General features: G+C 45.0%; 2 pseudogenes; one reads left to right on the plus strand and one right to left on the minus strand.

The window, feature by feature from the left end:
* Positions 1-24,522, minus strand: part of LOC144167895 (uncharacterized) — a 91,303-nt pseudogene that overhangs the window by 4,149 nt on the left and 62,632 nt on the right.
* On the plus strand, positions 4,781-5,550 carry LOC144170894 (uncharacterized; annotated as a pseudogene).

The following is a 24,522-nucleotide window of genomic DNA, read 5'->3' on the forward strand; positions in this document are numbered from 1 at the left end:
CTGACGCGGCATTGTTTCCTGTAGAGAAGCTTCTTGTCGTTTTGTGTTTTACATGGTTGTGTGAGGATAACAGAGAAAGTTGCTTTGCTCTCGACCACTACATACTATATCTTGACACGGTGTTGCCAGTGTTGGAATAGCCAGTGACTACTGTTTTGATGGGTCGTGAGGCCTGGTTGTGATTACAGTGACCGGTCAAGATTCTCATCAGAAAATTCTGTTTATTATTTATTACACTGTAACCGTCATTCTGCTCTGAAGCATAGACTGATGATGCATGTACCACAAACAAAAAATAATGAGTATACTGTGGACTCTTCTGGACACATTTAGTTCAGTCCTGTCAAGAGTTAGATTATGACATAGCCCAACCATTGCACGGTGACTTTGTTTAGCGATCTCTGACAGCTTATTTTAGTTAAGAGAACACGATATGCACGTATCTCCACTCTTGATGAAAAAAATAAACATGCTTAAAATCTTGGAGGCTGTCTCTTAACTCAGAGTTCACTGTCATGGTTCACTCTGACATTCTTATGATAAGTGGCAAAATGGTCACAAAAGTTTCATTTACCCCACCATTGCCTGTATTCTAGCACTCAGTGCTTTGATGACTACTTACTTAGATTTGTGAAGAGTGATGTTGCAATTTTTGCCATCATGAAGGACACCTGCTTGTAAAAAATCCTTATGATATGCCAACAGCAGCATCTACAAAGGTGTGTTGAATTTTTCCTCAATAAATGAGATTGTGACAAGTTATGTTGAACAGTTTCCTTTTCTCTTGCATGCAGCAGCACCGTCCAAGAGTAACCAATACTGGGAAAAAATAATCGTGACAAAATCAACTATAGCATTTCTGTAGCGATGGTACACAGCCTTATTTAAAATGCACAGAAACCAATGCTATTTTCATTGCAAATATTAAGAATGGCACATTGATATTTGTGATGTAATCCCAAAACTGTTTTCTCTACTCCAGCTTGTTAAAGTGCTCATAGTTGGCACGTTTTCTTGTTGAGGCCCACAGTACTGCTTGTTCGTTCAGGGCCTTCTACGTCCAGTAGCTCTCCAGATCCAGTGTGTCTGATAATGTGTTCATTATGAGCTTAACGGCCAAAAAACAACAAAGGGTTAAAAACTCGGTCTCTATCTTAGTTAACGAAGCGTATTTCGATATACTTTACCTATTTAACCCTCAGAAATAGAGAAATTAAACAGAGAAGTGGAATTACAATATATGTTAACGTAACCATGCAGAGCAGGTGCTCAATTACAAAAAACACCTTATTGCACAGTTGTACCTATGCTTGTAGAAACAACTGATTATCGCGGGTGGAAACAATACCTCCGGGGAGGCAGTTTGATTCTCGGGATGTTTTAAGAAAAAAATCCGAGCAAAGTACTTCATGTTGCATGATTAAACACCAAATTTGTGGGCGTGGTCAATGTCACGTGATACATGCTGAGGCTGTTAGAGCAGTTCGTCACGCAGAATAGCACGTTAATATAGTTCATGAAATAAAGCTAGGCAGGAAAAGTATTCTCGGGACGTTAAAGATGGGTGGTCAGTACTATTTTTATTGAAGTGGCACTTGCAGCCCTGCTTTCATTAAAAAATTACAGCGAGCTTGCCATGATATTGCCACGAACCATGTAGGGGTTTGTTTATAAATTGTTTGTTTTTACCGCCCGGCCACGCCAGGCTCTGTTATCCATGTCCGCGAATCCCGTCTTCAATTCTTTATTTTTATGCCGCACGGGTTATCTCATTCAGATAAGCAGACTGTTTCGCCCTAATGGCACTAGCCCGGAATAATCTCTGATCTACAATGTTCTGGATTTCAATGGACGGTTCGAGAAACACTTGCGCCGAAAGATAAAAGCGTGCAGAGCAGACGCCACGGCATTCGATTCGACGACATTCGGCTGCGCAAATCACTTTGTTGACCACTGCTTCGTCGCCTGTGTATTCTTTTGAGTTGTTGGGGGAGCACAAGTTCGCTCCAATAAACTTGTTTCTTCTGCAAGACAACTGCGTCATCGTTGGCTCCGTGACAATATAAGTACGCAATCTGATCGTCCTGCAAAACACGCACACATACGTTTTGAAAAACGGTTTTAATTCACTGAACAAGTGAGAGTGGCCGAACAATGACATGGCGTTAGAAAATTGATTAAAATATAATACTCACTTCACAGTCCTCATGTATACTGCCGCTTTGGCAACAGTTTTTTAGATACGAACGCATCTCATTCACTCGCCTTGTCCCTGCATCCATCCGGCGTTGTCAGTGTTGTCGGCGTCCACCCCTCCCTCATTCTCCTCGCTGCGCCAGCTGCGCTCTCCGCCGCTCACCCCGTCTCCTCTCCGATAGCGAACACTCTCTCCCGATGGGCATTGGATTGATTCGATTGGATTGGCTTTGCTTGGATTGGATTGGATTGGATTGGCTTGGCTTGGCTTGGCTTAGCTTGGATTGGATTGGATTTGAATTGGATTAAAGTGGAATGTGTTGGATTGTGTTGTGTCATAGCCGCGGCAGACGCACTGGCGCCGGCGCGTACACTCACCGTTATGCGCGCGATAAAACGCGGTGCCTGCGCCGCTCCGCTCCATCGTTCCAGTGCCGTTCCTCCGCTGTCCAGTGCTGCAACCTGAACCCCCTATGCGTCGCATCTACACAGGGGTTCCCGCGAAGGGAGGTGGGAGTTTTCTCCCACTCTAGAGTGGGCGCTCAAGTCTCGAAAAACGACGGAATGGTCCTCTGCAAGCCGCACGAGAAAGTGCACTGCCGTTTACGTCGCTCTTCGTCCCAAGAGAACACCCTGGTGGGACTAAATCTTTGTCCAGTGCCTGCAGTGAGCGTTCAAATATCCCTCTTTTAAAACAGCTGTACCGCACGCAGCGCTCCCTGGCGCCTCATAACTGAACAAAGTAAAAATATAATTGCGTGTAAACATGTTCAACTAGCATTACCAGCAACGGCAGTGCTAGTGAAAACACAAACAGATAAGGCTTTGTTATATCTAAACAATTTTAATAATTTCGCTCTAGCAGCATTTCAAAGTTATGAGATGGTCCCCGAAGGCGCTTGACACGCACTTCCGGGACATGACGTACTAGCCGCGATCTCCGAGGGCGGGCCGGTGGCGATTTTGTACGTCATTTTGACGTCACGATCATCCAAAGCGCATCGGATCAGCAGAATACGGCCCCAAGGTTCGGCAACATTGTAACTCAGCTTGTGCAGGTTCTTTCTGGCATGGTTTTGTCTTGCCGATTGCGCCATGCACGTGCACGTGAAAAGTATACTACACTGGCATACACGGCTTCGCCATGGGCAAGAATGCCGCTGCACGGAGGATGTTTTGGCAGGAGACATTGCAGACAGCGCAATAAAGCTCCTTGTTCTACCTATATCGAAGGCAAAAGCAGAAAGGGTATTTTCACCCGTGGATCTCACAAAAAGTGACTTGCAGTATAGAACGTCGCACGACATGCTCCTCGCAATCATCAGAATCACGTTTACGCTGCAGCTGACAGGAGTCACAAGTTCTACATTTTCGGTGCCGCGGGAAATGCCGGAGAAAGAAAACTCGAGTATGTGCACCTGAGTTTTCTGGTCTAGTCGACTCTCTAGTCTAATGTGATGTGACAAAAGTGGAGATTATGTCTTTTAGTGTTTTGTTATGTGACAAAAGTCAAGCTGATGTGTTGGATTGTTCTTTTCTGTGGCGATGAACAAACAAGCTTAAATTACACTTGGCTGCTTTTCTGGCTCCGAAATAAATTAACCGTGGCCAGTTGGCTACATTTCTGGTAACTTTGGTCAATTTTCTGGCTCCTTTTCTCTTCGAGGATCTGGCGACCCTGGTGGCGACATTACAGTGTGAGCGCTCCGACTGGCAGCGGGGTGCGACAGTGTTTCATGGTGGCAGAAAACGCTTTGTAAACTGTGACTTGCAAAGAGGGACACAGTACGCACAACATCTTCGTATCCGTTCACACTGCGCTGCACCTCGATGTCCGATAAGGGCTTCCAATTTGTTGCAAAAAATACGCACACTGGTCTTGCTGCGTTGGAATGAGCGCCTAAATTCGCGGTCACTCAGGGCAAACTGTCGGCGCCTCGAGGCCCAACGTACTCGTCGAGTGCGTCGCACAGCATGCGCACCGTGTCCTTGTTGGCACGGAAACGGCGCTTAAAGTCGCCGTCGCTCAGCAAGAACGGGTCGACGCTCAAGTACGGGATCCTCTTCAAGCAGCTCCAATAAAAGTGCAAACACGCAGCCATCTTAGAATCCGATGTTCTCTCAACCGCGCCGAATTTCACCCCTCCTTCGCGGGAGACGTTTGGCTACGTGACGTCCCCAAATGTAGCCAAAATATAGCCGCGTGACGCAAGCTGGCTGACGTTTTCGCTCCGAGCCAATCGGGTGAGACCCTACCGGAGAGCAACCTCGCCGGATTGCCGCCGGATCTAATCCGGCGCCCATCCGGCACCCAACAGAATACGGCCCATGGTGTCAGAAGTTATGTGATCAGCCCACCTTTAAGGCCATCGGAGAAAAAGAGCCATCGAGACGTCGGCACAAAAGCGCTGCAATGGCCACTCCACCACCGCCACCACCGCCAGGCCTTCAGCAGCCACCACCGCTGGAATTTGACACTACCTCGCAGTGGCCGGCGTGGGTACAGCGCTTCGACGACTATCTATATGCGTCCGGCCAGAATGAGCACTCGGAGGAGGCGCAAGTGCGTACTCTGCTCTACCCCATGGGGCGGCAAACAAGAGACATCTTTGCCACCTTCAGTCTGTCTGTGGAAGATTCGAAGTAGTTTGAGCTGGTCAAAAAGACGTTCGATGAGTACTTCATCAAGGAGACCAACGTTGTCTACGAGAGCGCTTGCTTTCACAAGCGGCACCAGATGCCGGCTGAGTCTATTGACCAGTTCATGACCGCTCTACACGTCTTGGCAGAAAAATGCGACCTCAGAGAATTCAAGCAGTGCCTCCTCTGGGACTGGTTCGTCGTGGGCCTGTGGGACCGAGAAAATTCTGAGTCGCTCCAAATGGTCCGAAGCTGTCTCTCGCGACAGCTATGGCGAAGGCCCGCCTGAAAGAGACCGTTCAGCAGCAACAAGCAGAGCTTCGCAACTCAAACGAGGTTCGCGACAACACTCAGTGCAAGCCATGTGACGACGTCAACGTCGACGCAGTGGCTCGCCGCAGGAAACCGCACCGCAGCTAGGAAACCCGGCCGACATCAGTTCGTTCCCAAAGACAGTGCATCTTCTGCGGTGGCCACTCGCACCCAAGGTCAGACTGCTCAACTAGAGCGCAGAAGTGCTTCAACTGCGGCGTGAAGGAATATTTTGGCAAGGTGTGCCTCAAAGGGACTTCTCCAGACTACCAGCGAAAGGTACGAGTGTCGTCCGTACAAAAGGACTCTCGAGAAATTTTTCTAGTCGCGGTCGGGGTGCCTGGCGCCCAAGTGCTTTACGTTCAGGCATTGGAACGGAGTGCCTGTTTTCGCAAAGGTTGACTCAGGGGCATAAGTGTCCGTAATTCCAGCATCGTTTCCTGGGCTTCCCACGAGCTTAGAAAAGGCCAACGAGGTCTTGACAGGCGCTACCGGTGACCGACTAAATGTTCTGGGCAAGTTTCAGGCAGGTATAGTTTGGAAGGGTCAAACTTCTCGCCAAACATGTTATGTCGTCAGTCCTTTGTGCCATGTACTGCTGGGTTTGCCAGCTCTCGAAGCATTAGGAGTTAAGTTCGCTGACTCGGTCGTTCAGAAAAAATCTGACTACGAGGTTTTGTGCCCTCAGGTTTTTGACAACTTAAGCTCTATGCCCGGGGAGTATACAATCAGGCTCAAACCAGACGCAGTTCCATTTGCAATAAGCGCACCACGCAGAATTGCCATACCGCTTCAGGAGCCTGTGAAACGGGAGCTTGATAAGATGGAACAAATGGGCGTAATTTGGTCAGTCGAAGAGCCAACCGAATGGTGTGCCGGCATGTTTCCCGTACAAAAGCCCTCGGGAGACGTAAGGATCTCTGTCGACCTTACGCAGTTGAACAAGTTTGTCTTAAGAGAAAGACATAACGTTGCCTACAGTAGTCCAAGCACTAGAATCACTTTCTGGCGCAAAATGGTTTTCCAAACTAGACGCAAATTTCGGCTTCCACCAGGTGCGACTCAGCAAGGCCTCAGAACTACTGACCACGTTCATTACGCCGTTTGGGTGGTACCGTTTCACTCGGTTGCCGTTTGGAATTACTTCAGCGCCAGAGTACTACCAAAAGAGAATGTCTGAAAACCTGGCAGGCCTTCCTGACGTCGTTAACCTGATGGACGATACTCTCATATTTGGCGACAGCAAAGATCAACATGACTCTCGGCTATCGAATGTCTTAGCTAGGTTGGACCAGGCTGGCGTTACGCTTAACAAAACAATGGGTGTATTTGGGGCACGACGCATGAGCTTTTTGGGTCACTTTCTAAGTGAAGAAGGTGTACAGCTTGATCCGGCCAAACTCAGAGCCATTAAAGAGCTGAATCCACCCTCGAATATTTCTCAATTGCGCAGTTTTCTGGGCATGGCCAATCACATAGGAAGCTTTTTGCCGAACTTAGCGCAAACCATTGCCCCGCTACGGGCGCTTTTACAGAAAGAGACTGATTGAGTTTGGGGTCCTGCTCAGAACAGGGCTTTCGATGGCTTGAAAGCTCTTATCTGCTCAGCAAAGTGTATGGCCATGTACGATCCACGACTTCCCACGATTCTTTCGGCGGACTGCTCCTCGCTTGGTCTCGGTGCCGTCCTTTTCCCGAAATAACCTAATGGCGAGCGCCGCCCGATAGTCTTCCCTTCAAGGTCATAGAGCAGCGCTATGCGCAAGTCGAAAAAAAGGCACTAGCGTTAACATGGGCTACCAAAAGATTCGACAAATACGTACGAGGTGTCGATGTGACGTTCGAAACAGACTACAAACCTCTTGTTTCGTTGCTCGGTAAAATGCCTATCGATTTGTTGACGCCAAGGGTGCAGCGCTTCAGAATGCGGCTGATGCAGTATCAGTTTCAAACAGTGTATGTTCCCAGCAAAAGATGGATTACGGCGGACGCTCTTTCACGAGCGCCGATGAAAGCAGATAAACTCGCCGGTGAACTGACCGTCTCGGAAGCCTCGTCGTTTGTTAAATCTTGTGTTCAACGGCTTCAAACTGGCGACAATTTTGTTAACAGAGTACGTGATTCTCAAAAGACACGCTGTTTGTCAAGCCTTGCTGACGTTGTGTCGCCAAGGCTGGCCAGAAAAACCAAAACTTCCTTGCTACTTAGCTCCGTACTAGCAGGAACGTGTCTTAATTGCCGAAAGGAATAGAATGCTGTTAAAGAATACTAGATTTGTAGTACTTCAATGCCTAAAAAAATAAGTACTAAACAAAATTCATGATGGCCATCAGGGCATCTCAAAGACAAAAGCCTTGGTGAAAGAATTAGTCTGGTGGCCAGGCCTCGGCGAACAACTCGCACGGGAAGTAATGCGTGTTGTCTGCATTATGAATGAGAATACCTTACTGAAGCGCTTTGTATTCTGCCTACAGAAAACTGTACAATGTCCTTTGTGAGTCTGTAAGGACGTTATGCTTTTATTTGATATTTGCACTGTTAGGATTGCAAGGAGTATGGCTCCAACTTCCACTTTAATCATATATGTTGGAGGGTCATGCAGTCACAAAGAGTGCCAATTTAGTCGACTACGACAATTGGGGCCGCGTCCCTTCGCACATCCCGGAGTTGGTGTGGTGTGTAGGAGTCGGTGCGGAGTCCGGAGTTGCTGTGGTCTCACGATACTAAAAACTTCCTCGAATGAACTTCAGCCTGCCATACCGCCCCATCTTGTGTAGGATTGTATCCATATTTTCGGTAGAGGAGAGTTTTTGTCGGGACGCTGGATCGGTGTCATGTCTATCATGGCGTGCAGTGGTTTCCTTCCAAAGGGGGGGGGGGGCGGAGGTGCCTGTCCTTTTTTTCTGTTTTAGGTGCGTGTTTGGGGGTGCCTGTTTTTTTTTTTTTTTCAAAGAGGGTATGATGGCCTCTCCCAATTTATATTTACATCCGCTTTCTTGTAGCTAGGAGAGTGTATTGTTTCTCCGATTTGTTCAAATTCGTTAGGAAGAAAGAGGTTGATAACCTATGCATCGCACTTAGCACCAACATCCTATTAGGATGACTGCAGCGTGAAGACCTCTCATTATTGACCTTCACCCGCTGTTGTACTTGCCTTCCCGAGTACAGCCTTTGCTCCGAATACTATTATTTTTCCCTCCATCGAGTAAATGGTCATCCCCTTCTTCTAGACCCGTCTATGCATGTTCATTCTGTTATACTGCTGTTCCACACTTCGTTAGTTCGTCTCATGGTCAAAATTTCGAGGTTGAGAACTGCCTTATATGCTCTCCTATTGATGGTGTTTCTTTCACTTCATTTGGTGCGGCATGCTCTCCAATATTCTGGCTATTACCAGTGGCTGCATGTGTCTTATCATTTCTTTTCTCTTTTTCTTGATCTTTTTTGGTTGGACGTTTTGCTTGTGGGCCATAATTGGTTAAATATTTTCTGTTTCTGGTGATCGCGAGTTGGGAACTACTCGCTTGCCTATTCCCCACGGCGAATTCTTACGTGGCTGTTCTGTGGGAGGACATTCGTACCTATTTTTAGAGTGATTTATAACTAGGCCGCGTGGGGCCATCAGCCGTTTACCTAACCGAGCTTTCAGCGCAGACATAACCATGGGAATATTGGAAAGTATTTTGAAAACTGATGTGATTATACGTTATATTGTGTCCTTTATTTTAGCTATTTTTAACTTATACTCTATGCCTTCCTTGATTTTTGAGTGACCGATAATAATCCTTTGTCCCCTGTTTCAGTTAGATCACCCACTGTTGTTGCCGGCAAAAGACCCAATGGAAAACACAACGCAGTGGCTCACTTGGTAAAGCGTTGCGCTGCTGAGCCCGAGGCCGCTGGTTCGATTCCCAGCCGCGGCGGTCGTTTTTCTAATGGAAGCAGAAAGCGAAAACGACAGTGTGTCGAGATTTCGGAGCACGTTAAAGGTTCCTAAAGTAGTAAAAATTGCGGAGGTTTCCACTACAACGTGCCTCGTAGCCCCCGAGTAAACGAGGAGCATGCATTACCAGAAATTTATATTTTTGATCTTCTGGTGGAAACCCTCTTTGGTGTGATGACGTAAGTTGCGTGCACGGCGTGCTCGGCAGACCGTGTCTGCCGAGCACGCGACTACCGACTGGGCATAGGACAAACTTCGCCGCGCAGGCGCGACACCTGATTAAAAGCGCGTGGCCTCTCTTTCGTATCCGAGGTTGTATCATTGTCCTCCTTGCCAAACTTCTGTTGCCGTGGCGCCACATTACGGGTTAAGCGGAGCCCTCGAATCTTGCTGCCTCAGTCGTAGCTTTCGGGTGGCAGCAGTGACGTATTTCTGTACACACCTGATGAGCACGACTGATAGCGAACGACTTGGAGCGACGGGGAATCGAAAAACCAGCCAAATAACACTATCGCGTTAATAACTTGCTTGCGTCATAAGAGCAACATTGCAGCCAGGTAGCAATTACATTGAGTGAGAAAAGCTGGTCGTAGCCTTGAAATTGATTCTCCTGTTTTCCTACAGAACTTTAGTGGGTAGCAAAGCGAGCGATCCTGAAGGAGCTATGGAGTAAATATACAGGTTGGTTTATTTTGAAATACTTTTGTTAAGTCAAGGTGTAGCGGCACCCGAAAAATGAAGCTCGCGTGAGAAAAAAACGGGGGCGAGAATTTATTTGCTATGCTGTATTCCGCGATGGACGAGCTCCGAGCGTTAGCTGTGACCTCAGTCTCGCTGTCGCAACTAGCTCTCTGTCTTGCCCTCTTCATGTTCTGGAGAAATATGGCAATTATAACTTGGACATATTCCGGGCCGCGACAAAATAACTATGCGCGAAATTGAAAGGGCAAAGTCTCTCGATTGGTCTGGTTGTTACAAATTCCAGCTTTAAGCTTGATCTCAAAAGGGCGGATGAAGTCATCAGTTATGTGTTTTTTTCCTCGGATGTCTTGTATAGATAGCTAATACACGTTCGTAAATTGACGTAGCTGAGCGGCTTCAGCTGCATAAGGGTCCCGGAAGATCCAACCACGGTGAGGTGATATTCTTGAATGGGGCACAAGACACTTGGAGATCAGCAGGCGACACTTTTAGGCTTTTTCTGTGATGACGTATACCGGTGCTTCCCCTGCAAAATTCGTGAACTTTCTGTATGCTGGGATGCTTGTCTTCTCGGATTGTACCTCGAGGGAGTGCAATTTCTGTAAGTTGCGCAGCTGGAGCACGCTCTGGTTTTATTTATTTCATAGATCTTGAGGTTCGTTCTAGCGTATCCTTCGAGACCAAATCGTCCAGTTAAGCCTAGGGGATCAAATACCCTTGAGGTCCCTCAGAGGACGAATATATTTGTGCCAGGTTTAGCTTTTAGGGAGGCTAGAGGATTATACATCTGGAATTTAAACACGTCTGTTTCATGGGCCAAGCGATGCCCACCACTTTCGGCATTGACTCGTGAAGTACCACCATCTTTTGCAGGCTCCATGATCTTGTTTCAGATAATGCATCAACTAGTCTTAGTTGTTGGTCCATTTTCTGAGGGTCGTGACTGTGGCCTTAATGATTCCCCGTGCTTTAGAGCACAAACGTATCGCTTCTTTTACAGAGTCGGCCCCCGTGACAAGGTCTTCGACATAAAACGACTCCTTCAGAAGTTTACCCTTGTGAGCTTGGTCGTTAGACGGTGATTTAAAGCGGTGAAGTATCGTGGCGGGTAAGGGGATAAGCGTAGCTCCGAAGGGTGTGCGCATCATCCTCCATGCCTGTAGTTGGCTGGAAGAAAACTCCACTGGGTTTTATTCCTTCAACCCCCAAAAAAAACGAAAGGCATCTCTGTCTTCCTCTTTGACGTAGATTTGGAGGAACGCTTTTTTGATGCCTGCCAAAATGGCGATAAGATGTGTCCTAAAACGAAGAAGTATTTTTCCTAGGTCCTGGTACAAATGGTCGCCCTTTTCCAGGCACACGTTCAGTTACCGGCATCATTTTCCGTGTGAGGAAACGTCACACGGGGTACTCATTTTTGTTTATAGTTACTGCTCTCTTCTGACTTCTTTGTGAGGCATACAGTATAGTTTCATTGAATTGTACGGTGTTTCCCCATTATTTCGGCATTCCCTGCTCGTAGGTATTCTCGGATCGACGTGTCATAGCTGCGCAGAAGTTCTGCCTTTTTCGCCAGTCAATGGAGTTTCTGAAGCCTTGTAATTGCTACCTCCTTGTTGCTATCTTGCTGCCTTCTTTGCTACCTTCTTATTGCTTCTTATCATGCTTAATTATCCGCATATTGAAGAAAAATTTGGGACAATAAAATCAGCACGCAGAATACTGCGAAATGCAACCTCTAATTGCAATTTTTAGGAGCTCTTCAGTGGAACGTCAAGTTGTATGTAGCTGATAAAAAAATATTAAAGGTGAGGAGACACCAAACGGGCTGTGCGGAAGAGTATGGTGAATGCCAGCCTCGGTGTGTATTGCTTCGCCATATGCTACCAGAAGACTCTTTTCTCCGTGAGGACAGTGCAGGTCGTTACCACCCGCGTATGTCAGCCCGTGCTTCAGGAAGTTATCAACCACTTTGCAAGGGCTCTCAACCCCCAGAGTGGGGCAGGACACTGCTGCACAAGCTACATGCACAAAAAAGTACCAGCACCAGAACTAGCAGCCTATATGCTTGATTCGGAAGTGACAAAAATTTAAATTCTGAAAAAAGAAGCAACATGCATAACTGCGCTTAAAGAGCATCAAAATGAATGTACAGCAAGCAAAGACTTACCTGGTGCCGCAATGCCGGGCAGGCAAAGCAGAAACATGCAAAATACTGATGAGACCAAAAATGAAACGAGCCCTTTCAGGCATATTTCACTTACTTAGGCACTTAAAATCAAGGAAAGGCCTAATAACTACAGCGCTCATCGAAACGCGATACAAACCAACTGCAGTAAGCACAAGCCTAGCCGGCCCAGACGGCGGAGTTAATTTTCAAATAAAAAGGGAAAATATCGACTAGACCGAGGTTAAACATCGTTCTAAAAGCTAAGAAACACCTTCCGCAGCATCGAACACTAAGTTACGAAGGTGAGGACGTCTAAATAAATTCAGTGCTATGTGGCAAACACCCTGCCAATACTGAGCTAGCAACACGAACCGGGTTCCATATGGCCCAGGTGACGCCGCTGAAATTCGAACAACTCGACACCCCTAGGTGCAGAAATAAGTAAAACCACCTGCTGTGACCACCCGAGCAAGTGCTACTCAGATATGTAGTGGGATTTTATGTGGAATTAGAGTTATTTAACCCCTGTTGCGGTCCCAAGGCTTCCAGTCTTATGAAAGCACAGGGTTGCGTAATCTTCGAGCAGCTCTGCCAAAAGGCCACCGTTGTTCCGATCAACAATTTTCCGCCCTAGAATAGTGCTCAAATGGCGAGGAAGGGCCCTAATATACCTTCAGTGCAGCGTTATACACGTTCCTCCAAAATAGGAACGAAAGCTCGTTCCTCGTTCCTTGCCAATTTTGAAACGAGTTCCCGTTACAAGTTCCTTTATTGCCAAAGAAACGCGTTCCTTTGAACGCGTTCGGTTGAACGCGAACAATTAGGTTTTTAAATTAAAATATAGTGTAGGATAATCCTGGGTCGAAATTAAGTGAGACATTTAAAACTCACATTGAACTACGTATATTATACGAATATTAACACCACCGGCAGCAGATTATCTGGAGATAAAGATATAATCAAAAGAAACGCTCCTAGGCCAATTTTTTCAGGGAGCACCGGACAAACTCCAGACGGCTCGAGGACATTTCGGTGCGGAAATTTTGGTGTACGTACATATTGGTGTACGGACATATCGGTGTACGGGCGTTTCGGTGCACGGACATTTCCTCGACCAAATTATCCGGTGCTTGCCTGTTTGCGACAGCCGTTATATTTTTATTTCCGCTTAACGTGGGTTATGGACAACAATCTGGAGCCATCAATTTATTTTTTTTATTGATGCCATGTTCGATATTTGCCAATTATTTTTAGAAATTCTACATTTATATATATACATATATATATATTTATTAATACCTCGTAGTACAACGATCGAAAAGGCTCGCCAGAAACTCATGAAGCATCCTGGACCCTGGACAAAACAAGATTATTCCTCAGGAGCCCCTGGAACCGTTGGAATCTGCCGGAAAAACAAGTACGGCGGCGGTCAAGACTAACCACCGAATTTTGATTGAATCCGATGAAACTTCACCCTCAGCGATCATTCCTTGCCACAAACTTTCATCGGAACTTGCAATTAGGCTAAAATACAAGAAACTGCGTCTGAATTGGCCAAGAATTTGCGACGAAAGTGCAAAAACCTACCATGGCCGTTTTGCGTGTGGGCGCAGCCATCTTGGTATCAGTGTTGCCAGCGCAGACTTCGGAATCTGCTAAGTTTGATGAAACTTGGAATTTGACTTGGCTGCTACGCAGCTTCCCTTGCTCCTGGCTCCGGTGACTAGTAAATTCGCGACACTGAAGTGAAGGTGTGGTTTGTGTGCCTTCAACGAGCAGCGCAACGCTTGGTTATGACAACTGGTCATCGCAGCTAGTTCACTTCAATTCAATTTTCAATTCAGTTTATTCAGCATTATTTTTACATTCATAAAAACAATGCCAGGACAGAAACAAAAAGCCACAAAAAGTAGCTTGACGGGGTTTCTGCCCCACAATTGTCATCGGAAACAACGAGAGGAAAACTCATCATACACTTTCATAACAAACACTTAACACAGATTTAAAACATGATACATTTTGGTTTGTCCTAAAAGACAAACTTGATGTGTGGGTATGCAAGAACAAGAATACAATCGAAAATAAGACGGTGGATACATACAAACACATGTGCGACAAAAATGAGCAAATGAACAGTACATACACGTCGGCATATTAAAAATGTACGAGTGTCGGCAATTTAGGACACAGTCAATGGGAAGTTGATAAAATATTCTTTCCACTTACGCTTAGAACGAGTATTTCTATTAACTTTCATGTTTTCTGGGTAGTTTAAAAAACTACGCATAGCATACTCTATTCGGCGCATGCCGTGGTTTCTTCTGCAAAAAGGTACAAGCCAATTCTCTTTTTGTCTTATATCATAACGGACTTGTGCGGGTGTCCGGAGATTGCATAATTTGAAGAAGCAATTGTTGTTAAGATTTAGGTATTTGTTGTATTTTGTAATTAACTGGTACCGATACATTTGCGTGACAGGAACAACATTGAAGGCGGCAAACAGCTCTTTCGTGTGGTCCCTATATCCAACGTTCGCAATATGACGAATTGCTCTTTTGTGGAATAAAAACAACCTGTGAATATGGGTTTGAGGTGCATCCCCCCAAACAAGGTAGCAATAACTTAAATGGGAAGAGAAAATTGCGTTGTAAATGCAAAGCTTCACTTTCGGTGGCATTACCTGCCTGAACCTGGAAAGTATACGCCACAAGCCCTAGCCAGGTTTACAGCAACCCGTTCGAAGTGTGCATCCCAAGTTAAATTTTGATTGAAAATTACCCCTAATGTCCTGACTTCCTTTGCAAGTTCAATTTTCTCAGATCCAAATTTTATTTCAACGTTACGATCGATTACCTTCTGCAGAGGGGAAAACAATATTGCCTTCGTTTTCTTAGCATTAATTTGAAGCGAGTTTTGCATGCTCCACGAAAGAAGCTTACGTAAAGCTGTGTTGGCTGAATTCGCGAGTTCGGTAATACTGTCTGACTGGAGAAAAAGGCTAGTGTCGTCTGCGTATACTATATATTGAGCGTGTTCATCAATTCTTGTTATGTCATTTATGTAAATGTTGAATAGAACGGGCCCCAATATACTGCCCTGTGGCACCCCTGCTCTCACATTTAGTATAGACGATCGTTCTGTGGTTAGCAATACGCATTGTTTTCGATATTTTAAATACGATTTAACGAGATCTAGTGGGACGCCTCGGACACCGTATTGTTCCAGCTTACAAAATAAAGTTTCGTGATTTATATGGTCGAACGCTTTTGAGAAATCAATAAAAATGCTTAACGTCATATTTTTGTTTTCAAACCCGTTCAGTATCAATTCTTTTTGCGTTAGTAATGCTACTTCTGTTGACATCCCCCTGCGGAAACCAAATTGTTGTGGCGATATGATGGAGAACTTTTCACAAAAAGACGTTATTCTTCTGCATATAACTTTTTCTAGTCCCTTAGATATTACAGGGAGTATAGAGATAGGCCGATAATTTGAAAATTCGTTTCTGTCGCCAGACTTAAACAGAACACTGACTTTTGCAAGCTGCATGTTCTGCGGAAATTGTCCTGTGGATAAGCAAAGGTTGATGATGTGCGAGAGGACCGGCACCAAAAGATCAATAACAAATTTGATTGGCTTTATTTGAAGCTCATCAATGTCTCTTGCGTTAGTGTTTTTTAGGGACATAAAGGTTGAGTAAATTTCACCTGGGGTTATAGCCTCAAAGAAAGCCGTATTTGCATTGGGTGGGCCCAAAGTACTCTTGTCTATGTCGCCGCAAACGTTTGAAACTCCGTACACTATATTTGTGAAATAGTTGTTGAACTTGTCCGCTAGCTCCTTTCCAGAATTTGTTTTATTTTCAAGCGTTATTTGGATATCGTCGTGTTGAGAGGTACCATTGTTTAAGAGCTTATTGATCTCACGCCAGACTATGTCACTTCGAAATTTCGAGCCACTGAACAGGCCCCCAAAATAGGCATTCTTCGCATTACGCAGACATTTTGTAACATAGTTCCTGTACTTTTTAAATGCTGTAAGATCACTGGGGGTCTTAGTTTTTAAGAACCTACAATATAAAGAGTCCCTTTTTTGTATCATTTTAAGGCAGTCATTGGTAAGCCATGGTTTCCGTATCTTTTTTGACGTTTAATTAGTTTTCCACTTAAAGCAATTATGGTAAGTTTTTTTCATTATATCTATGAACATGTCATAAGAAGTGTCAGAGCTAGTGCATTGGAATACAGGGCGCCAGTCAGTAAATTCAATTTGATTTCGGAAGGCAGCTAGAGTTTTTGAAGTGATATCTTGTACACTGTGTGACTGGGGAGGACGTGCATAACTTACATACTTTACAGAATGCTTGTAGAACATGTAAATCGGAAGGTGATCACTCAGGTCAGTAATAATTGTGCCAGATTTTTCGCATTTAGTCGGGTTGTTTGTAACAAATAAATCTAGAAGGCTTTCAGAGTCGCCGCTTATGCGCGTAGGTTCTTTTATTAAATTTTCGCAAGAGAACGATTTCAGGCAAAGCTCAAATTATCGGGTTGTGGCAGTGTTCCTGAGTAAGTTGATATTGAAGTCTCCACCTATAATAACATCTAGTTTTTCAGAGCTTACGTGGCTGAGTATCTGTTCCAAAAAGTCAATGAACTTATCAATTTTTCCGTCCGGCGGACGGTAAATGTTAACAAACAGATGATTCTTCTATGCTAGTGTTAAAACTTCGACGTCTGGTGTTACTACTGAAAAGTCTGTGACAATGCTACAAGCAATTTCGTCAGACACCAACTGAAGCACACCACCACCACGCCGATTTAATCTGTTTAAGAAATACGTTCGGTAGCCTGGAAGTCTTAGCACTTCCTCTTCACACGTGTACCACGTCTCCGTTATCATTATCACTTGAAATGGGCAGCGTATTTCACGGAAGAGCGTCGTTAACGCGTCACATTTATTTCGAGAGGACTGCGCATTGCAGTGTAGAAACGCTAAATAGCTACCATCGAGGGGTTGCGTAATATTGTTAGGGACTGCCATCGTAGAAAACAATGGCTGTGGCTGTACTGCTGATTACATATGCGCTAAGTGGCGGGAACGGCACTGCGCATCTTTGCCAGGTCAGCTTCGCAAGTCATCTGGATGGCGGGTGACTTTTCCGCCTGCCGGGCATATACTTTTCCACCGATTGCCCATGCGTAGCGCCAGTTCAGTTCTCGCTTCCTTGCAATAGTCATGTCGAGCAGTTTCTTCAGTTGTGGGCAAAGATGTTCGTTCACATACACAGGTCGTTTTACGGCGTACCCCAGTTCATCGGTTGCGATCCTAATTTTCCGTGCTTTCAACATGACTGCATCCCGTTTGGTCTGGTGTTTGAAGACTATTACAATATTCTGTTCCGAACCATCACCTTCATTTGCGTTAGTAGAATGTTGCCGTGTAGGAACTCGGTGACAAACCTCTATATCGTCAGCCTTGATGGGTACCTCAAGAGCAGCCCCGACCTTGGCAAGCACGTCCACAAGGTTTTCATGCGTCTCCTGTGGAATTCCCTTAATTTCCACATTTTTCTTCCTAGAGTATTGTTCTTGAGCGGTAAGACGCATGTTGCTTTCGCGTACAGTGCGTCTCAAGCATTCGAGTTCTTGTGCCATTTTTTCTTGGGAGGCTTTCAGTGCCACGTTTTCCGTTTTTACATCAAGACATTCCTTCTTGAGCTTATCGTGCTCCTTACTTACAAATTCAACGCTGTTTTTCAGTTCCCTTATCTCCTTCCGCAATTCTTGTTTAAGGTTATCGATTTCACTGGCCATAGTCAAGGCTAACACAAGACGCGGCACTTTAGACAGCAATTTCACAACACTTTGGCAGCAAAGGCAGCGAAGAACGAAAGGAAACAAATGAGAAAAATGCCAACCTGTGGATTAAGCAGAGCAATTATTCCCTTGCACTGCTCGCTCGCTGCGTCCGCTGCCAAGTGATCGCGGAAGCGCCTTCGTCGTCCTTTTGAGCGGATCCGAACTGCAGCGTCAGGCCACGTGGTCCGGGTCGTAGTGCAGGGGGCGGGTCGTAGTGCAGTCGGTGCAACTGCACGTGCGCCTAGCGGTCTGGAAGTCGCGCTGTGCTGTCTGCTGCCGCTCAAAGCCGGCCCGGGCACGCCTGTGGATTAAGCAGAGCAATTATTCCCTTGCACTGCTCGCTCGCTGCCTCCGCTGCCAAGTCGCAAGAGTGGTGCAGCGTGCGCCAGTCGGTTGGATCACTCCCGTGTTCCTCTCGGGTGCAGTGGGTTGACAGCGCCCTTTGGAAGAGCAGCCGCTCACGCATCCGGCCGGATCCAAGATTGTTGACTCAGCGGCGTGGCTTCCAACGCTACTTTGATCATCGCCGCATCGCCCACCAATCAGCGTGGGAGGCTACCATCGGCTACCTTTGTAAGGGACGGCATCACGGGTGGCTGCTCAGTTTGGTAAAGGTGCGACAGCGGTCTCCAAGTTCGCTAACCTACCTGTTTTGTGCAAGTAAGACTTTGGCGTTGTTGAAACGGTATCCCCTTGTCAAATTGCTGCGCACTGCTGTCAAACTTTTACTTTGATACATGGCTGGCAACGCTAAGGAGATTATGAAGGCTCTCGAAGACTTCAAACGAGAAATGAGAACCGAGTTGCGGAGTGTGAAAGATAGTGTTAAGTTTTGTAGTGATACATGTGACGAAACAAAAGCGATCGGTGCCGGCCTGAAGGCACTTCGACAGGAAATAGCTCATCTGCTGGAAGCTAATGAAGCCCTTCAAGACGAAAACAAGCGCTTAACGCGGAGAGTTGACGAGCTGGAGCAGTACACAAGGCTAAATAACTTGGAAATAAAGGGCATCAGCTCAGACGAGGATCCTGTTGACGTCAAAAAAATCGGCGACGTTCTCAAAGAGCCCGTTTCTAGCCATGACATTGACACGTGTCACTGAATCCCAACGCGGAAGCCAGGCGAGACCAATATCGTGGTTCGCTTCGTCCGGAGGAATAAGTGCCACGCGCTTCTTGCTAAGGCTAGGAAGCAGAAGCTCACAACTAAGCAGCTCGGCTTGTCTCAGGCCAACGCAGTGTACGTCAACGAGCATCTCACTCAGGCCAACAAACAGCTGCTTAGTGCCGCTATTGCCCGCAAAAAGGAAGTGGCATGGAACTTTGTCTGGACGAGCGGAGGAGAGGTTTTTGCGCGGAAAGACGAACAAATGGACGCTGTGAGGATACAGGACTTGTCTGATCTGACCAAGATGACGAAATAAGAATGAGACGTTTGCAGCATGCTCGTCACCCCTGAATTGTCACCATGCATTTTCCACCTGCCTGTATTAGATACAAAACCGATCACTTTAATTCTCGCTTTAGCAGTGTCAACAAAAATTGTTTTCAGCCTTCCATGTTAACATTCGTAGCATGAAAAACAAGCGAGACGAGGTTTATTTATTACTTGGGTCACTGTCGGTTGAGTTCGACGTTATGCTTTTCTCAGAAACATGGTTTGGCACTGACAGCCATGTGTGCTCCTTCGATAACTATGTTTACAATGGTTTATCCAGGCCCCATAGAAGAGGGGGTGGGCTTGCTGTATATGTTAAAAAATGTCACTCACATTCTGTGATTGGCGATGTTACAATCACAAATTCCAATGTTGAATGTTTAGCTATATCTCTCAAGAATATAATCGTTGTTGCTATGTTCAGACCCCCTCAGGGTAACAAATCACAATTCTTCGATTTTTTGGAAAGCCTCTTCCTTTTCCTCAACTCCACTAAGCTACCCTTCATTTTAATGGGTGACCTAAACATTGACCTATTATCAGACGCCGCTCATGCAAGAGAATTTCAGAGTCTCCTTTCCTCGTATGCATGTCTTAATTATATCAGTTTACCGACTAGAATAACTTGCAACACGGCCACATTATTAGACGTTTGTATCTCCAATGTACAGCTTCCGCACACTGAGTCTGGCGTAATATCTTCCGATATTAGTGACCATTTGCCGATATTTTGCTTCATACCCCTCAAAATAAATGCCATAACAAACTGTTACCCACATGATCAGAGATTTCAATGATCTTGCGCTCAACGACTTTCACAAACGAATCGAAGATACTAATTGGGAGCCCGTATACAAGATCACGGAAGTCAATGCAGCATATTCTGCTTTCATAGATATGTTCATAACCCAATATAACACCGCCTTCCCACAAATAGAAAGAAAAATTATTCCTAAGAAGTTTAAGAAGCCTTGGATGAACCAATCACTTTACTCAAGGATCAGGAAGAAAAAATAGCATGTATCACAATTTTCTCAGCAGCAGAAATCTCACTCTACTTGCTGAGTATAAAAAATATCGAAATAAACTCAACAAAGATCTAAAAAACGCGAAATCGGACTACTATGTAAGAAATTTCTCGCGCATTCAAAATGATAGTCGTAAAGTTTGGCGAGAGGTCAACAACTTGACCAATAAAACCAAATCTATGCAACTTGATGAAATAATCACAGAAAATGGTAAATTAACTGGTCACGAGCTATCAAATGCCCTGAATGACTACTTTATTAATGTCGCTTCTCCAAATTCTGTCACGCAAACTCCTGCAAATAGCTCACTGAGCCTCACCACTCCCTTACTCAATTCTATAGTACTCGCGCCCACAACTCCACAAGAAGTAGCTACATTGATCCTTTCTTTAAAAAATGACGTATCTGCAGGGTACGATGATATAAAGGTGATCCCGTTAAAGCACGTTTGCGCCGTTATATGCGATGTCTTGTCACACATTTCAAATCTAATGCTGTCAACTGGTGTTTTTCCTGAAGATCTCAAATTGGCCCGAGTCGTTCCAGTACATAAAGGAGGCAATATAAATGAACTGTCGAATTACCGACCAATTTCTGTTCTGCCTGTGTGGTCAAAAATGTTTGAAGGTATTATCAATTCTAGGATAGCCGATTTTCTGCACAAATATAATATGATTGTTGATTCACAATATGGGTTCACGAAAAATAAGACCACAGAGCAAGCACTGTTAGTTGTTAAAGACAAAATAATAGATAATATTGAAAACAAAAAATGTACCCTTGGCCTATTTTTAGATTTTCGCAAGGCATTTGATTGCGTACACCATGAGACCCTTCTTAAGAAACTTTGTAACTATGGGGTTAGAGGTATTGCGTTGAACCTATTGCGGAGTTATCTGAGCAATAGGTCCCAATATGTTCGAACAAATAACATATCCTCTGATATACAGGTGGTTAAGCATGGTGTCCCACAGGGATCAGTACTAGGGCGGTTATTATTCATTACATATATCAATGACCTAGCCGGCATACATAACTCTCCCGATCTGGTGATGTACGCTGATGACACTAATCTTTTCTTCTCTTCCTGTTCATTACCGGCGCTTCAAAATATGGTCAATGTTTATTTAATCAACCTTTGTGATTGGTTACAGAGGAATAAGCTTAGTTTAAATATTAGCAAAACGAAATATATTATTTTCAAGCCCATCAACACCGTGGAAAATAACTGTATACATATTCATTATGACAGTATAACAATCAATCAAGTTTCTTCCCAAAAATTTCTTGGTGTGTGGTTTAATGAAAATCTTTCGTGGTCTGTTCGTATTTCCAAACTTACTTCTGAACTAAGTAAAATTGTTGGCCTATTTTATAGGATTTCTAATCTACTGCCTGTTTGGTTAAAAGTGTCTATGTATAATGCCCTGTTTTTTTTTTGAAGACTTTCTTATTGTAACCTTGTTTGGGGTACGACCACGTCTTCCAATTACCAAAAATTACTTGTCCTGCAAGAAAGAGCCTTGCGGGCTATTGAGGGATATTATGGTGCACCACGAAACTTACGCACGCAACCATTGTTTGTAAAACACTCCATATTAAAAGCCGACCAAGTGTATTATCTGCGGCTTCTTCAATACATTCACCAGAATCGCTTGTACTCTGTTCCTGATAGCAACATAGGTTACAATCCTCGCGTAGTAAAACTAAGAGTTCCGCGAACGCGAACAAATTACGGTGAACAAAAACTGAGTTGTCAGGTAACCAATGCGCTAAACGAATTCCCCTTTCTTGACGAGTTTTTTCTATCTGGAAACATGTAAAAAAAAAGACCAAACAGCATCTGATTGAAGGTGAAATTCTAATGTAAAAATGCAGCTTACCGTCTTTGATATATATGCGTATGTGTATGTATGTGTGTACATGGATGTAAGTGTATATATCTATTGTTCTATCTTTTTCACACAAGTACTTAAGTCGAATGATTTACTTTATTTCATCCGTATGTACGAAATTGAACTCGTACAAGTATCAATTTGTATTTGCCCATGATTGTGCACATGTTTTGTATTCTAGTAAGTGTTACTGCTTATATATTACTTTTGTATTTTGATTGCTGCCCAATTCTATGTATTAAGTGTTTTTGCGTTTGCATCTCTACTACTTACAGGCTTAGGGTACCGAGGCCTCGTCAGGCTTAACCGCATTTTGCCTCGGTCCCCTCTTTTCTATGAAAAGGAAAAAATAAACTTCACTTCACTTCTTCCTCAGGACACCTGTTATGCAGCCGATTGAATTCTTTAGCACACGTTTTTTTTTTTTTCATTTATGACAGGTTGTTAATTTATATTTGCTCTTTTTTAGCAAAGACAATTACCCGTGTTTACAATCGCCTTTTTTGTATTTTTTTTTTAATTACACACCCTCAAATTACATAAATTACATGCACACTCTCAATATCCAAAAAGTAACAAACATTAGTCAGCCCCCCAGAATGAAGAAAACTTTATGAAGAGTATTACAAGGGCTGGGCTGCCTTGCTAAAATGAATTCGTGAACACTGGTCTAGGATATTGTCGGGGAGGAAAAACGGGCCTTTTGGTAAAGAGCCGCTGGTTCTAATGTCCTAAATGCTGATTAAGCGCGTACCGGTTGTGCATACAAATTCCACCCAGTGTGTTTGGGACAACCAACCTTCGTTTAATGTTTACAAGCCTACATTTACCACATTTTGATTCTTTGTCCTAGCGCCCCTCCCACTTCCCGCCTGTACTCTCGAATCTCGACCACATTTCTTTTTCAGCCATATTATTTTCAATTTCCCCTGAAAATCCTACTGGCGTGGTGGAGTTCACGGTCTCCGAAGCGTCACCGAACTGATTTTTTTATTTTTTTATTTAGAACATACTGCTAGCCTCTTCGTGGAGGCTTTTGCAGGAATTGGGTGATACATTCAGAACAATGACATAGCACACTTCGCGTTTAAAACAGAAAAAGCTTTACATTCACCATGGGCGCACGAAACCTCTATGATGTGACACAAAAAGCCACCCAAAAAGCCGCTGAGAACAAAATGGCCCCCATCGTTTGCTTGCTACGCCCTTCCGCGCGTCGCGGTCATATTGACGGCGCCCCCACTCCGGGAATCGCTCTTTCTGCGCCTTCAGTCGTTCCCTTGGCGATTGACTCATCAAGTCGCGCATATCATGGACACCCCAGGTATACATCGCTTCCTCCCATTAACAGGAGCAAAAAAAATGAATAGGCTAGTGTGACGAGAGCGGCAACAGTCGTCTTCAAGTTTTCGAAGTCCAGTGGACGCAATGGTGAAGCACAAGTGACACCCCTCTCTCTATACTTAGGGGAATGATTGCCGGCGGGGCTCAGCTTTCCCCTCCCCTAAGTCACCCCACCGTAAGTGAGATCGTTGGTTTGCTAATTTAAGTAGAACTGACACCGAATGCAACGAAGGCGAGATTGATTGAGAGAATAATTAAAACGAAATGCACGGGCGCAAATCGACCTCGTTTTTCTGTTGTTTTTTCGCGGAAGTTTTGCTTGGGGGGGGGGGGGGGGGAGTGCGGAGGAATAGACTAAAAGCAGCGGCGTCTTGCACCGTTCGGTGAAGTGAAAGGAAAGCGCTTTTGTAACACTTCAAGTATTAGGGTTGTTCACATGAATGTTAAAATAACAAAAAAATGGTTGAACGGATCCAAATTAACAACGTTAATTTTTACCATCTGCTACAGAAATTGGGTTTCACGTGGCAATGCTCCGCCAGAGTTTAGCGTTCGTTTCCACGAACGGCGGCGCAAGCACAAGTCTCGAACGTAAAATCATATCAAGTCACGAAATTACAATATTAAAGCTAAAATGTTCAAAGAATGCCTGGGACATCCCCTCACTCAAAATGTCTGGGCCAAGACGTAGTGCACCAAAATGTCCGCGCACAGAAATGTCCACACCGAAACGTCGTGGACCGAAATGTCCGACACCGAAATGTCCGGATACCGTTTACAGTCCGTCCGTTTCGTTGGCTACGTTGTTACCGGATTTACCGGAACCGGTCTGCTCCTGAGCGCGTGGAAGAGAGAGTAGGAAGGGTGCGGAGGCACGGACATGGCGAAGGCAGGCCCGCGGAACTAATCCCCCTACCGCGACGAATACCCAAGTGCCCAGGCGGGTCCCGGTCAACCCAGTAACAATGCATGCGACAGAACGGACGAACTGCT

The sequence above is a fragment of the Haemaphysalis longicornis genome, unplaced genomic scaffold (assembly GCF_048455015.1).
Source record: "Haemaphysalis longicornis isolate Haplotype H1 unplaced genomic scaffold, Haemaphysalis longicornis Haplotype H1 scaffold_2, whole genome shotgun sequence".
In the NCBI taxonomy this organism is placed as follows: domain Eukaryota; kingdom Metazoa; phylum Arthropoda; class Arachnida; order Ixodida; family Ixodidae; genus Haemaphysalis; species Haemaphysalis longicornis.